Source organism: Physcomitrium patens, chromosome 1, assembly GCF_059467195.1.
Source record: "Physcomitrium patens ecotype Gransden chromosome 1, ASM5946719v1, whole genome shotgun sequence".
NCBI classification, from domain to species: Eukaryota; Viridiplantae; Streptophyta; class Bryopsida; order Funariales; family Funariaceae; genus Physcomitrium; species Physcomitrium patens.
Window position 1 is genome coordinate 19658429 of NC_143410.1, and position 15767 is coordinate 19674195.

A 15767-nucleotide genomic window follows, 5' to 3' on the forward strand; every position below is an offset into this window, starting at 1 on the left:
CATGTATTGGTAGCTTGTAGAATAAGTTAACTCCATATAATAGCTTGTGGAATAAGCTAATTATGTGACATATACATAGGTAACTTGCCTTGCAAGTTAAGACATGTGGCTAATAAAGTCAATATGTTTTCGAGGTCCTATAGGACATCACTAGGTAGCTCCTAGTTAAGAGTATATATGGATGCAAGAGTGAAGCCTTCTTCATTCTTGTCAATGCCTTTCTAGTCGTTAGTCTTATTTCAAGACTTTTTAGTCTTCTTGTTTTTGGCAATAGCCATTTTAGTTCAATATTATATCATCTTTGAATAACTTTCTAGTTTCTTTCAGTGACTCAAGAGTATATTGAGGATTTTCTTTCTTTGAGATTCATATCCTTGACAGTTTAACAAGAGTACTAACATACCATTTCTATCTTGTTTTAGAAGTAAGTGGATTACTTCACTTCTATTGTTGTGTTTTGAAGGTTATAGACTATCTACCTTCAAATAAAAAATCTTATTTTTTAAGACTGTTCTTTTCTTTAAAGAAACTAGATTATCTCTCTTTGTAAAAAAATTTATTAGAGGTTGTAGATTACGTTCCTTTAATTTAACTTTTTGGATTTGTTTGAGTTGTCTATAGAAAAAAAGATTGTGGATTCTATTCCTAGAAAAAATGAGAATAGATTTGTAACTATTGTGGATCTTTACAAACTTGTCAACATTCTTAGGACGAAAATTTCACACATCACCAATTTCAACCATAGGAGCACTACTTCTATACCTATAAAAGAAGTCCAGAGTCTATATCAAGAAGTTGTGCAATTGAGGGAAATAAGTTGATCAGCCTCACAATCAAATTTAGAAGGTCTTGCTTTTACAAGCTAAAGAAAGGTAAAAAGTAGTATGCCTAAGAATTTTGATGGAATAAGATCAAAATTTTGAGGATTTTTACAACAAGTTAAGCTCTACTTAAGGTTACACCTTTTCTAATATGTGGATGGATTTACTCAAGTTGACTTCATAGGTGTACTTTTATTTAGAAGTATTTTTTTTTTATTTGCATTTTTGATGGAAAAAGATTCACGACTTCTTTATGATTTAAATTCATTCTTAGAAGTGTTCTTTCTTGATTTGTATCTTTGATGGAAAAAATTCACGACTTTTTTATGATTTAAATTCATTCTTAGAAGTATTTTTTTCTTGATTTGTATCTTTGATGGAAAAAGATTCACAACTTCTTTATGATTTAAATTCATTCTTAGAAGTGTTTATGGCTAAATTTGGAAAAAGTGATCAAAAATAAGTAGTAGAGACCAAACTCTTATCTTTACAGCAAGGATCATTATCAACTACCATATATACTGCTAAATTTCAAAACCTCGCTTGCGACATGGACTAGAATGTCAAAATACTTATCAATAAATTTTAATTTTAATTAAAGGATAGCATCAAAGATTTGTTATTAACAATGCAAAAAGAAAAATCTTTAGAATAATATATTGTTCAAGCCATTACATGTAACAATTGATTATTTGAAAGGTATTAAGAACAAAGACTTGGCTGGAGAGGAGTAAGCCAAGTAATGGCAGTAGCTCCCAAGTTTTTTGAAACATATTCATCAAGACCAAAACCAATGTAAATTCATATAATATATTATAAATTTTTCACAAAGCAGAAAAAGACTCAACATTACTAAAAAGATTTGTGTTTATATTATAGAGAAGCTAAGCATACTACTCAATATTGTCCAAAGAAGCAATGCAATTACAAAATGAGGAGCACAATTACCAAAGAAGATAATATATCAGAAAACAAGTTTTACTAGCTACAATAGGAACCGTGCAACTGGAATCATGTGCAACACCTAGTAAAGGTCCTATTCTTTCCTCAGACCCTTCACCTTGTTTTACAATGGATGTGTGATTAGGACCTAAAAATCACAAAGTCTTTGCCTTATTAGGTTTAGAAGCCTCAACTTGTATTATAGACAAAGGTTTTGTTAAAAATCAAAAAATATCTTTAATCAAGAAAATTAAATCCATACTTGTAGAAGTCATAGATAGTCATTTGTTGTCTTATAGAAATGTTACTTATGAGACTATTCCTTTAGATGTAGCAATTAAAGATTATAACACCATAGTAATATTTAATATAATAAGATCTTCTTTCAATTTGGTTATGTTAGAATTATCGTAGCTAGAATAATATAATCCTCAAATAGATTGGATTTTTTGTAATTTTGACTTTTATGGTAGTGTAATCTAAGATTGCATTAGTGAAATAGAAGTAAATAAATCTAATATATCCAAACTTTTACTGATACGTACAAGAGCTTTCTTGTATGCTACAAAAGAAGGATCATCTTTTGCTATATATGCTATATCTATTTCTAATGATGAAAAAATGTCAAGTGGTATTCTTAGCCAATATCAAAAATTCTAAGATGTTTTTGAAAAGAAAAATGTAGATATTCTTCTAAAGCATTGAATTTATGATTGTTCAATTGATGTGCAAGAAGGAGCTCAACCACCATTTGGACCAATTTATAGCTTATTGTAGAATAATTGGCTGCATTAAACAAGTACATTGATGAGAACTTGGCAAAGAACTTCATATACCATTCTAAATATCTAACGAAGGCTCCTATCTTATTTGTGAAGAAGAGAGATGGATCTCTATGGATGTATGTGGATTATCGAGGACTCAATAAGATCACCATCAAAAATAAGTATCCTTTATTTTTGATTTCATGTCTTCTTGATCAACTCAATCAAAATAAGATCAATACCAAAATAGATTTATGAGGAGCATACAACTTAGTTCATGTCAAAAAAAGAGATAAATAGAAGATTACATTTCAAATTAGGTATGGATATTTTGAATATAATATCATGTCTTTTGGACTCACAAATGCACCGACCACTTGTCAACATCTTATAAATGACATTTTTTGTGAGTTTCTAGATGGTTTTTTTATTTTTTATTTAGATGTTATTCTAATCTACTTTAAGAATACAGAACATAAACTTCATGTTTATTGCATATTACAAAAATTTTGAGATATAGGATTATATGCCAAGTTAAAAAAGTATATATTCAATACTACTCAAGTTGACTTTTTAGGATACATTATTTCCAACAAAGTTCTTATGATGGATCTCAAGAAAGTCTTAAGTATCACGGATTGGAAGATTCCAAGAACAGTATGAGATGTACAATGTTTTTTGGGCATTATTAATTACTACCAAATCTTCATCAAGAACTTTTCTCAAGTTGCAATTCTACTTATATGTTTGACTTGTAAAGACAAACTTGAGTAGAATAAAGAAGCAAAAGCATTATTTGATGCTTCAAGGAAGGATTTTACTTCTATATCAATTTTGTATTGCATCTACTTTTCCAAGGTATTTTTTGTGGAAATAGATGCATCAAACTTTGCTATAGGTATTGTATTGTCACAAATAGGAACAAATGACAAATTCCACTTAATAGTTTTAATTTAAGGAAATTTTCAATAGCTAAGATTAATTATAAGATCCATGAAAAAGAGCTCTTTGCAATCATGGATTCATTTCAAGAATTGCATCATTATCTAGAAGATGCGTCAAGTCCAATCATTATGTATATTGATCATAAGAACCTTGAATACTTCATATTAGCACGTATTTTGAATCGTCATAAAACTTGTTGGAGCATATCTTTATTTAGATTCAATTTCAAGATCCCTTATCAACCCAAAAAATAATAAGATTTATTAGACGTCCTTTCTAAATGTCCTTATCTTGCACCAAAAGATGGAGATGTATTTTTTGATCAACAAATAATAATTCTCTTAAAGCCCAAGCATTTTCATCTTTGAGTAATAAAATCAACATTGATTATTGATTCAATCTTTGTCAAGCAAATTCAATCAAGTATGTCCTCTAATTCTCTTATTTATAATATCAAAAATACTTTCTGCAAGTCCTATGATACTTCAAAGTTTGAATTCAAGAACAACCTATTATATTTTGAAGATTGTCTATATATTCCAAAAGACAAGGTATGATTACATGTCTTTTAAGCTTGTCATGGTTTTTCAGCAACTAGACATTTTGGATTCAACAAGACTTTGGAGCTAATATCAAGAGATTTTTGGTGGCCTCAAATGTAGAAGGTAGTCAAAGACATAGTACAATCATGTGATACTTGCTCAAGATCCAAAACTCCTCGTCATTGATGTTATGGACTTTTTTAATCGTTACCAATTTCTAAACAATTATGGTCTTTTGTTTCTATGGATTTTATCATAGATCTTTGAATCTCAGGTTTATATGACTCTATATTTGAATCATAGATCACTTCATCAAAATGGCACATTTTGTACCATGTATAAAATCTATTTCAAGTAAAGAAATAGCTAAACTCTTCATTAACAATATCTATCACTATCATAGATTGTCAAAAGATATTATATTGAATAGGAGGACTCAATTTGTGTCAAGATTTTGGAGAATTCTATTCAAAATTTTAAAGATGGATATAAAACTCTCTTTGATTTTTCATCTTTAAACTGATGGACAAATAGAACAAATAAATTAAATTTTGGAGTAGTATTTGAGGTGTACTATCAATTATCATCAAGATGATTAGGCATCTCTTTTGCTATTGGTAAAATTTGTACATAATAATTTGGTACATTCTTCTACTCAATAAATACCTTTTTTTGCCAATTATGGTTATCATTGATGACTTGATACTTTTGAATTTTTAAAAGTTGATAATCTTGTGACAAAAGATTTAACAAATCATTTTTGAGAGCTACATATAACAATGAAGATACAATTAAAGGAAGCTCAAGAATGACAAAAGACCAATATAGATGCCTATCACAAGGAGCAGCCACAATTCAATATAAGTGATAAGATATGATTACTTCATCACAACATCAAGACTACTTGTCATTGTAATAAGTTGGACTATCATAGGTTGGAATCTTTTCCTATTTGTAAACAAATCAATCCTATTGTTTATTGATTATATCTATTGGAGTCTATGAAAATCCATCTTAAATTTCACGTATCCTTTTTTGAGCCATGTAAGATAGTGAATATCCTAAGAAGAAGACAAATGCCACCTCTTCTTATAGAAGTGGATAATAATCAAGAATTTGAGGTAAAAGAAGTCTTAGATTTAAGGTGGTACCAAAATAGGTTGAAATATCTTATTCATTAGCATGGATATGATATTAATGAATACACATGAGAGCTAGCAAAGAATCTTATAAATACAAAAAAGAAGGTTGAGGCCTTTTATCGACAACATCCATCAAAATCAAGATGAAGAATTGTAAAGATCCATGAAAGATGATGACCGCTCCTCATAGAATTCGTCCCTAGAAAGGAAGGTAATATGATAGACATATACATTTATCCTAATAGTTACTTATATGATTACATAGAAGTAAATAAATATAGATTAATTTCATAAAGTCTTCTAAAGAAGCTTTTTATAAGCTTGATAGATGGATTTGTAACTTTAGATATATTTGTAGGTTAGAAACTTGGCCAACAAGTTAACCATGTATTGGTAGCTTGTAGAACAAGCTAATTATATGGCACATACATAGATAACTTGCCTTGTAAGTTAAAACATGTAGCTAGCAAAGTCAATATGTTTTGGAGGACTCATAGGACATCACCATATAGCTCTTAATTAAGAATATATATAGAGGCAAGAGTGAAGTCTTCTTTAAACTTCTCAATACCTCTCTAGTCCTTAGTCTTCTTTTAAGACTTTTTGATCATCTTATTTTTGGCAAAAGCTATTCTAGTTCAATATTATATCATCTTTGAATGACTTCTTAGTTCCTTTCTATGCCATAAGAGTATATTGAGGATTTTCTTTATTCAAAATTCATATTCTTGATAATAGGTTTAAAGAGATTCCATTTAAAAAGAACGAGGTGATTAATCAAGATTATAATAGAGGCAAAGATCAAAGAAGAATAAGAAACAAAAAAGTAGTGGAATATAAAATAGATATAAATGAGTTAAATGTATCTAATTATACTTTTCATGGGAGATTTGAAGGTAAGAAGATAAGTGCTTAATTTATACATCTTTTTTAGGCTAGGACTACTATGGAAGCTCAAGTGAGATTGAGAGATATCAAGGAGCATACCTTTGCACTTATTGATTATGAATCGAAGATGAAGATCATGTCAAGGAAGATTTATGAAATGAAAAAGTAGCCCATTGATATTAACCATAGATAGGTGTTGAAGGCCACCAATAATGAGTAAGATAATTTATATGGAGCATGTTCAAGAGTTAGGACAAGGATTGGAGATGTAGAGGTGGAACAATATTTTTTTGTGCAAAACCTTGCTACTTATCTAGTGATTTTAGAGCAACCTTATATCACAACTACAAGGATAGAAACCAAAGTCTTAATTGATGACTTTCATTATGCAAGTATTAGGAACCATGAAGAAAAAAAATTAGTATAATTTTTTATGACAAGATTGGATTATGAACAAAATAGGAATCAATTGAGAAGAATTCTTTTGAGGACTAATGAAGAATTTTTGGATTTGTAAAGAACACCCATATAGTATAGATGTATAAGGATGCAAGTGAATCTTTTATCTATATACTTTTTAATGTAGATAGTTTTAAGTGTGAATTTTTGAAGTTGAAAACTTTGGAGGTTTTGAAATTTCAAAGAGTTGGAGACTTTAGTCATATGTATAAGGGTTGGATAAAGAAATATAAAAAATAATTAAAAAATCGAATGTAATTTCAAGTGGTAATTATATTTTTGATATTATTGAAGAAAAAGGTTTGAAGATGTTTATATGAAAGTTTAAGGGGGATTGGCTTTATATATGGATAGAGATAGAACTAATTTTAATGTAGAGCTTCACTTAAGACAATTATATGAGGAGATTTTTGAGTTTTCTAAGAGGGTTGGAGTAGTTGATAGTCATGTGATATTACAAGAGGCTATGATGCATATTAAGTATAAGATTGTTACTAAGAAGGTGAAGTATGTTACAATTTAATTACCACAAGATACTAAAGAGCATATCAAACAAGCTATCATAAAGCCGAATAGAAAGAGTCAAGAAATTTTAATCACAAGTTTATCAAAGAGCCTTTGGATAAGTTGAACATTGAAATGGGTAATTTTTTGATTGAAGTGGAGAGGGAGGAGTTTCTAAAGATGCTCTCTAAATATGATAAGGCTTTAAATAGTAGAAGCTTTTGTAGGGCATGTAATTTACTCCAATAGAGATTTATACATTGATTATGATCAATTTTAATTAGCAAAGGAGAATACAGACATAACTAGTATGAAGACACTTTTAGATCTAATGCATATGTGTACTTTGCTACAAGATACAATTAATTTTGTAGGTCATATATAAAATGCAATGAATCAAATTTTAAGGAAGTTTGTACCAAAAAAGACCATGCCTTTTTTGGATGATGTTTTAATAAATGATTCCAAGGAAGAGACTAAAGATTTAACTTTGAAAGAAGATGGATGATGCATATTTATAAAGAATCTTATTAAAGATATAGATTATATTTTAAAGAAACTTAAGGAGATAGATCTCACTTTATTCTTTAAAAAATTTACATTTGGATTTTAAAAAATTATAGTTGTTGGATATTTATGCAAAATATATGGAAGAAAATCAAATCTAGAGAAGATAGATGCCATAGCAAAGATGAAGGCATGTAAGAGTACCATTGAAGTAAGAAGATTTTTTAATGCTTGTCTATTTTATTATATATGGATTCTCTACTATGCTCATATTGCAAAGCCTTTGTATTGGTTATTCAAAAAAAAGGGAAAAAATTTGTATAAGATGAGGAATAAGAGATGGCTATGGATAAATTAAAAGCGGTTTTGAAATCGCCATTGATATTAAGACAAGTAGAGTATAATTGTGAAAGATCGGTAATAGTGATAGTTGTTACAAGTCTCATAGCCATTAGACAGGCTATTGGATAAGATGATAAGAAAGATAACTGATTTGCAATTAAATTTGGAGCAAGGAATTTCACCAAGATGCAAAGAGCTCATCAACAAGTGAAAAGAGAGCTTTGGAATGCAGTTACCACATTGAAGGCTGAGAAGAATTACTTAATAAGTACTCATGTGGTATTAAAAATTGATTTCTTGCCTCTACTTGGAATGGTTTTTAATTGTACTATACTAGATATTGCTATACTTATATGGATTGCCTTTATTAAGTCTCTAAATTCTATTTTGAAGCACATCATGGCTAAAAAGAACTCGGTGGTAAATATGTTTTCTAGAGCTAAGTAACCAAAAGAGAAGGAAATGCTTGCACAAGAAGATGGAGACTTGGTCCAAGGCTTTGCATTTGATATAAGTAAGGGAGACCAAGGTGATGAAGTTTTATCTTTTAGAATTAATTTGTATGAATGGAGGTTAAGAGATATTAGCTTAAATTTGAGCACTATGAAGAAGCAAGATGATTAATTAAATAAGATCTTTAAGGAGATTGGGCACCAATACTAAAACTATCTTTTATGTGATGGATTCTTGTAGAAGAGGCCAAAAAGAAGAAATTGTATACCATTGAGAGTGGTGGATGATTTGAAGAGCAAATATAAGATATTAGGTGAATTTCATAATATATTGTGGGCTGGGCATAAAGGAATTTTGGCTACATATACCAAGATCAAGGAGCACTATTAGTAGGACTTATATAAAAATGTGGAAGAATTTGTGAATTCTTATAAAAAGTACCAATTACAATCTAAAGTGAGATATAGAGATGGTTTATATTCTACCTATTTACTTGATATTTATTTTCAATGAATGATTGATTTAGCTACTATGCCAATAGAATTTTAGGGCATAAAGTATTTAATTTTGGTAAGAGAAGAACTCTCCAATCATGTAAAAAAGAGGACATTGACGTCAAAGTCTACAGAGGTGGTGTATCAATTTATTTTGAAAGATATTATATGTTGCTATTGAAGCATTGAAAAAATGAAAGCAAATTGAGGTGAGCTTCATATAATAGTGGCACATGATTTTTTCACAAGGCATGGGATGTAATTAAAATTAACCACCTCTTATAATCCCAAAGCTAATGCTAAGAATAAAAAAGGGCACCTTCTAATCATTGAAGCTTTGATTAAGGTATGTAAGAATCAATCATTGAAGCTTTGATTAAGGTATGTAAGAATCAATCAGGGTTGTAGCCTAGGCTTTTGTTATTTGTTTTATAGGTAGATAGAACTATTCATAGCACAATTATTAGCTGTGTACCAATTGAGTTGATATTGGACAAAAGTCTTTAATGTCTACAAAAGAATTTATTTCTTCTTAATTGTTTTTGTCTTGAGAAGATGGCATTGATAAGGAGAGATTATTGGAGCTTTGAATTTGCCAATTAGAGAGATTGCTTGAGGATCATGAAGTTGCTATAGAGAGGGCTTAAGGCAGCAAGGTTAAATAACAAAGAGAGATTTGATAAAACTCATCAATTGAGGCCTAAGCTAATTAAAGAAGGTGATTGGATTTTGATATATGATAGTAATTTGATGCACCAACATTCTAATCTTTGTAAGTTTTCATGATGTTGGTTTGGACCTTATGTAGTAGTTGAAGTGTGTGAAAATGCATCTTATTCTCTTTAAGAATTAGATAAAATACCATTAAAGATAAGGATTATAAGAAAGTAAATTAAAGTCTTTAAGTAATAAGATAAGATAAAATATGTAGAAGATTTAGAGGTTTTGAGCCTCAATATTTTTATCAATGATTAAAAAGTGATATGGCTCTTAATGACTTTGATTTTGATGATAGATGTATTGTGGTCTAATTCTTTGGCACATACAAAGCAATATGCGAGTCTAGAAGGAGTGAGTGTTGAAATGTACTTAATTTAAGTTAATCAAAGATATTTAGATGGTAATTAATTTTACTTATAAGAAGGGTGAAGAAATATAATAATAATACATTTAAAATTTAAATAGAATTTAGAATATAAAATTGTTATCTTAAATGGATTATTTGAGCTTGAAAGTATTATCTTTTAGAATAGATACTTGGCTCTATAATGGTTCAAGATGGATATTGGAAGAGGATTAAGGATAGGAATTCTTGACATTAAGGAATTTAATTTTTGGAAGGGAGGGCTCAAGGTCGAAAGGAGGAAAAAGAAGGTTGCTGGAAATTTTGTAGAGATTCAAGCTTGGTTTGATGTTTTGAAGGCCATTTACAAAATTTTCATCTTTTTGTTTTGAAATTTTGAAAAAAAGTTAGATCACGTTGTTAACTTTTTAATAAGCTATAGCATTCAAAAAATGGAGCTATGAAGAGGGAGATTTAAGCAAATTTGTGAAATAGAGGTCTCTGAAATTTTTGAGTGGCAAGATTCAAGACTAGTTCAACGTTTTCTATTGCATTTTTTGAATTTTTATCTTTTTATTTTGAAATTTTTTAAAAAACTAGATTTTGTTGTTAGCTTTTCAACAAGCTATTTTATCTAAGAAATGGAACTATGATGACAAAGATCCAAGTAAATTTGTGAGAAGGAGGTTGCTAGAATTTTTGGGTGGCAAGATTCAAGACTAATTTGAAGTTTTTTATTGCATTTCTTGAATTTTTATCTTTTTTTTTGAAATTTTATAATAAGATGGATCTTATTATTACCTTTTCAACAAGCTATTTTATTCAAAAATAAAAGCTATGATGAGAGAAATTTACATCAATTTGTGGGAGGAAGATTATTGGAGTTTTTAGGTCTCATAATTCAAGACTAATTTGGTACTTTTTATGCCATTTATTGGATTTTTTATTTTATTTTGATAATTTGAAAGAAATTGAAGCTCATTATTAGCTTTCTAATAAGCCTTAATATGCAAGAAGAAGAACTAAGACAAGGAAGATTCAAGCTAATTTGTAGATAAAAGTTTTGAGAGCAATGATTGCACCAAGCAGCCAATTTCTTTCTCCTTGATTTGGCTCTCATTTTTTTAAGATTTTATTTATAGACTTTAATAATTTGAAGTTTGTAACTTGAGTTAAGCTCAAAAAGTTATAATGTTTTTAGATTGGATTAGTAATAAGTGAGTTATAGGTATTTTAATAAGATGAGGTTTGGATTTAAGCTTTGAATTAGGAGTTGGGTCCATCTTGGCATAAGAAAGAAATTAATCTAAATTTTGTATTTAGCCTTTGGATATATTTTTATATTTGACTTCATTTGGATAATATTATGCTTCTTATAACCCACTTACAATCAAAGACCCTATGTTTTCTTGAAGAGGCTTGCCTTCTTAACAACAAAAGTGAGAATAGATTTATAACTATTACAGATCTTCATAAGCTTGTCAATACTCTAAGAGTAGAAATATCATGCATTTTCAACATGAATCATAGAAGTACTATTCCTATGCCTAAAAAATAAGTTCAGAGTATGCGTTAAGAAATTGTGGAGTTGAAGGAAGCAAGTAGTTCAACTTCACAACCAAATCTAGAGAGTTTTGCTTCTATAAGTATAATAAGGACAAAGATTAATATGCCTAAGAATTTTGATGGAATAAGATCAAAATTTTGAAGATTTTTGTAATAAGTCAAGCTCTATCTAAGATTGCATCTCTTCCAATATCCTAATAGATTTATTCAAGTTGAATTCATAAGCATATTTCTATCACGAAGTGCTCTTTCTTGCTTTGCACTTTTAATAGAAAAAGATTTGTGACTCATTTATGATTTGAATTCATTTTTAAAAGTATTTACAGCCATATTTGAAAACAGTGATCAAGAAAGAATAGTAGAGACCAAATTCTTATCTTTTTGGCAAAGACCACAGTCAACTACCATATATGTTGCTAAATTCCAAAACCTTTCTTGCAATGTGGATTAAAATGATAAGGCCATTATCAATCAATTTCAATATGGATTAAAGGATAATGTCAAAATTTTATTATTGACAATTTCAAAGACAGAATCTTTTGAATAATTTATTGCTCAAGTTATTACATGTGACAATCAATTATTTTAAAGACGTCAAGAACAAAGTCTTGATTAGAGAAGAACAAGTCAAATAATGTTGGCAGCTTTTAAGTTTTCAAAAACTTATTTATTAATGATAGAACCAATACAAATTCATATAATACGTTTTAAATTCTTAAGGAAGCAAGAAAATACTCAACAATATGAAAAGAGCTTATGCTTATATTGTAGAAAAGTTAAACAAACTACTCAATATTGTCCAAAAAAATAATTCAACTACAAAATAAAAAGTGTGGTTGCCAAAGAAGATAATATGTCAAAAAATGAGTTTCTCCAACTATAATAGGAATTGTGTGGCTAAAAACTTATATAACTCCTAGTAAAGGTCCCATTTTTTTTTTTAGACCCCTTACTTTATTTTACAATAGAAGTTTATTTAGGACCAAAAAATCACAAAGTCTTAGCTTTATTAGATTCAATAGCTTTAATTTGTTTTATAGACAAAGATTTTATCAAAAAATAAGAAATATTATTAGTCAAGAAAATTAAACCTGTACATGTAGAAGTCATAGATGGTCATTTGTTATCTTTTAAAGATATTGTACATGAGATAGTTTCTTTAAATGTAGCAATTAAAGATCATAATAATATAATAATATTTAAAATAATAAGATCTCCATTTAATTTGATTATTTTAAGATTATCTTGATTAAAAAAATATAATCCTCAAATAGATTGGATTTCTTCTAATTTTAATTTTTCAAGTAATTTAATCTAAAATTCTATTAGTCAAGTAGAAATACATAAGTCTAATACATCCAAATACTTATTAGTAGCTATGAGAGTTTTCATATGTGCTACAAAAAAAAGGTCATCTTTTGTTATATATGCCATACCTATTTTTGATAGTGAGAAGACATCATGTAATACTCCTAGCCAATATCAAGATTTTCAAGGCATTTTAGAAAAAAAAATATAGATATTCTTCAAGAATATCATTCTTATGATTGTTCCATTGATCTTTATGAAGGATATCAACTATCATTTGGACCAATCTATAACCTATTATAAAACAAGTTGATTGTACTTAAAGAATAGATTGATGAGAACTTAGCTAAGAATTTCATAGACCATTCTAAATTTCTAGCTAGAGCTCCTATCTTATTTGTGAATAAAAAAAGCATGTCTTTCTAAATGTATGTGGACTATTGAAGATTTAATAAGATCGCCATCAAGAATAGGTATCCTCTATCTTTCATTTCAAGACTTCTTGATTAACTCAATCAAGTAAAGATCTATACAAAAATAGATCTATAAGGAGCGTATAATCTAGTATATATTAAAAAATATATATAAATAATAAATTGTATTTCAAACCAAGTATAGATATTTTTAATATAATGTCATGCCTTTTGGACTCACATACATACTTGTTGCTTTTCAACATTTAATAAATGATATCTTTTATGAATTTCTTGATAATTTTGTCATTTGTTATTTGGATGATATTTTAATCTATTCTAAGAATACAAAAGAACATGAAGGTCATGTTCATTGTATATTACCAAAACTTAAAGATGCAAGATTATATTCTAAGTTTAAAAAGTGTATATTCTATTTCATTCAAGTTGACTTCCTACAATACATCATTTCCAATAAAAGAATAATGATGGATCTAAAAAAGATCTAAACTATCATGGATTGGAAGATTTAAAGAACAGTAAGAGATATACAATGTTTTTTGGACTTTGCCAACTACTATTGGATCTTAATCAAGAATTTTTCTCAAATTATAGCTCCACCTATATATTTGACTTAAAAAGACAAATTTTAGTAGAATAAAGAATTCAAAATATCATTTGATGCTTTAAAAAAAGAATTTATTTGTGCACCATTTTTATATCATATTGGCTTTTTAAAGACATTTTTTATGGAAACAAATACATCAGACTTTGCCTTGTATGCAATATTATCACAAATGAGAGCAGATGACAAATTCCATCAAATCACTTTTTATTCCAAAAAACTTTCAACAACCAAGATTAATTATGAGATCCATAATAAAGAGCTCCCTGCAATCATAGATTTATTTTAAGAATGATATTATTATTTAAAATGCACCTTGAGTTCAATCACCATATATACAAATGACAAGAATCTTAAGTATTTTATAACAATACGTGTTTTGAATTATTGCCAAAGGTGTTGGACTATGTCTTTATCAAGATTTGATTTCAAAATCACTTATCAATTCAAAAAATAATAAGGTTTATCAGATATTCTTTCTAAATGTTCTTATCTTGTACCAAAAGAAAGAGATGTAACTTTTTATTAATAAAGAACAATTCTCTTAAAGCTAGAATATTTTCATCTTTGAGCAATAAAATCAACATTGATTGTTGATTCAATCTTTTTCAAATTCAATCAAGTATGTTCTCTGATCCTCTTGTCCATGATATCAAGAATAATTCTTCTAAATCTCATGATATTTCTAAATTTGAGTTCAAAAACAACCTAGTCTATTTTGAAGGATAATTATATATTCCAAAAGATAGAATATAATAGCATATTCTTCAAATTTATTATGACTTTTTAACAACTAGATATTTTGGATATAATAAGACTTTGGAGCTAATATCGAGATATTTTTGATAGCTTCAAATATAGAAGGCAGTCAAAGACTTTGTACAATCATGTGATATTTGTTCAAGATCCAAAACTCTTTGCCATTGATCTTATGGACTTCTTCAGCCATTATCTATTTCAAAAAAATCATAGTCTTTTATTTCTATAAATTTTATCATAGATATTCTAGTCTCAACTTTGTATGATTCTATATTTGTGGTAGTAGATCATTTTATTAAGATGGTATATTTTGTACTATGTACAAAATCTATCATAAGTGAGGAAATGGCTAAATTTTTTCTTAACAACATCTATCACTAACATGGATTACCTAAAGATATTATTTTAGATAAGAAGATCTAATTTATATCAAGATTTTGGATAATCTTTTTTAAAATTTTAAAGGTGGGTATAAAGCTCTCTTCAACTTTTCACCTTTAAATTGATTGGCAAATAAAATGGATGAATTAAGTTTTAAAGCAATACTTAAGGTGCACCATCAACTATCATCAAGATGATTGGACAACTCTTTTACCATTAGTAGAGTTTATATATAATAATTTGATACATTCTTCTACTCAATAAATATATTTTTTTATCAAATATGATTATCATTCATGACTTGATACTTTTGACTTTTTAAAAGTTAATAATCTTGTGATAGAAGATTTGACAAATCATTTATAAAGCTATATGCAACAATGAAGGTACAATTAAATGAAGCTCAAGAATGTAAAAAGATTAATGTAGATGCTTATTGCAAAGAGCAACCACAATTCAACATGGATGACAAAGTATACTTACTTCATTGCAATATTAAGACTACTTGTGTTTGTTACAAGTTGGACTATCGTAGGCTTGGATCTTTTATTATTAATGAAGAAGTCAATCCTATTGCATATTGATTATATCTAGCATAGTCTATAAAAATCTATATCATATTTTACATATCTCTTTTTAAGCCATATAAGATAGTGAATATCTCAAGAAAAAGACAAATGCTACCTCCTCCTATAAAAGTAGATAATAATCAAGAATTTGAGGTAGAAGAAGTCTTAGATTCAAAGTGGCATTGAAAGAGGTTGAAATATCTTGTTCAATAGTACAAATATGATATTAGTGAATGTACATAGGAGTGAGTAAAAAATCTTATAAATGCAGCAAAGAGAA